Genomic DNA, 1,890 nt, shown 5'->3' with positions numbered 1-1,890 from the left:
TTTTAGCTGATTTTGTTTCCATGTGAATTGTAGAATCAGTGCCTATACAATATCCATTTCTTAGACTAGAATTGCATTGATATATAGGTCGATTTGGGAAAGAGTATTTAATTAAAATTTTAATACTTTATGCAGAAGACATTTGTATATAGTTAAATTAACAGGTACATAAATAGTGGTGATAACTGATTATGGAAGGGTAAAATATTTTTAAAAAGTCTGTGAGTGTTGAATCAGATGTAAGTTTAAGAACAAGAAGGAAAACTGCAGAAAATAAAAAGAAAATAGAAATCTGAATGGCTTCCTGATGTGCAATATTCAAGGGATCTGGCAGTGTTTCTGTGTGCAAACATGTCATAAGTTTAAAGCCAACACACACACACACACACACACACACACACACACACACACACACAAACACTTATACACACAAACCCTTTTGCTCTTCTTATCCAATTCTTATCCATCTGGCATCCCCATTTTAATTTAATGCTTACTGAGTATTATTATAATATAAAAGGTATAGACAATTTAGATAATTATGAATTACTTGGTACTACCAGGCACTAATTTAAATATGCATATTTGAATTATACATATATGACTTAAAATATGTATATTTATGGCAAATTATGATTTTGAAAAGATACAAATCTGGATGCCCCACGAGGCTCATTTTCTTTTTTATAACAGCTTAGCAAAAAGCTAATCAAATGAGTTAAACCAGGCTTCTGAGAGACAGCAAAGCCTTAGATTCATGTCAGCATCCTGATTTGCAAAGTTATTCCAAGAATCATCCATATGTAAACCTTGGCTTTCAGTATGTACAGTCTCTATTTAGTTCTTAGTATTGCAAGCCCTTGAGAATTTTTTTTTTTTTTTAATGGAAACTTAGTGTTGCTTAGCTCCTTTTAGGCTAATGTCTACATATGCAACTCAGTATTTGGATAGAGATTCCTCATTTGGAAAGTGCAGTCTCTTGACAAGTATTTCCCCTAGGCAGGCCTCTACCTCCTGTAACCTTGGACTTGATACAGAACATGTGTGGTCATCTTGTATGATAAAAGGATGAGAGTTTGTGGTGGTTGAGCATGTGTTCTACTGCTCCTACAATCGTCATGTCCCCAAAAAAGCCTGTTGCATCTGGGCACTATGTCACTAGAGATCTACACCAACCTTTTGTGAAATATCTTAATGGATAATTTTTTAACTCTAAGGCTATTTTCACAATTTTCTAAAAATTCCCTCATTGTACTAAACATCTTCACTTAACATAATCTCTCTAGATAAAATTCAACATTCTGGGCTGGGGATGTAGCTCAGTTGGTAGAGCACTTGCCTCGTATGCACAAGGCCCTGGGTTTAATTCCCAGCACCACAAAAGTGTGGAATGCTGTCTGCATTGTCTTATAGACATATATGTTTCAAATTCATTCAAGAAGTCTTTTAAACCTAATTTTCCATTCATCTGTTAAACATTTTCTTCATAGTTTAACCCATTTATACTTATGAAATTACTTTCCCTTTGGGAATATTCTTTACTTTCTTTAGACTAGTATTAACAACATGGTAGACATTTTACTTTTACTTTTATTTTTAACCTATTTATTAATCTAATTTTTATGTATTTTTATATATAGTACACTTTGACTTCTTAGATTTTTAAATCCAATAAAACAATCTCTGCATTTTAATTGATTCCATTAGCCTATTAACATTAAATATGTTAATTTTCAATTTTAGGATTAAGTTTAATAGCTTATATTTGGTGAGAATTTTTTTGTGTGTGTGTTGTTGTGTAGGAGACATTCCTTCCATTATTTGTTCTCTTTTTCTCTTTTTCTCACTATTTTACATTAATATAATACCTTGGTTTTATGATTATATGCT

At 31.9% G+C, this 1,890-nt stretch overlaps 1 non-coding gene across 1 annotated transcript; it reads left to right on the top strand.

Moving 5' to 3' along the window:
* The first annotated feature begins 1,307 nt into the window (after window positions 1-1,307).
* Trnat-cgu (transfer RNA threonine (anticodon CGU)) lies at window positions 1,308-1,381 on the top strand. The gene has a single exon. It is a non-coding gene; the product is annotated as a tRNA-Thr (tRNA).
* The last annotated feature ends 509 nt before the right edge of the window (window positions 1,382-1,890 follow it).

The sequence above is a fragment of the Ictidomys tridecemlineatus genome, chromosome 4 (assembly GCF_052094955.1).
Source record: "Ictidomys tridecemlineatus isolate mIctTri1 chromosome 4, mIctTri1.hap1, whole genome shotgun sequence".
Classification (NCBI taxonomy): Eukaryota; Metazoa; Chordata; class Mammalia; order Rodentia; family Sciuridae; genus Ictidomys; species Ictidomys tridecemlineatus.
This window is presented reverse-complemented; position numbering and strand designations above follow the sequence as displayed.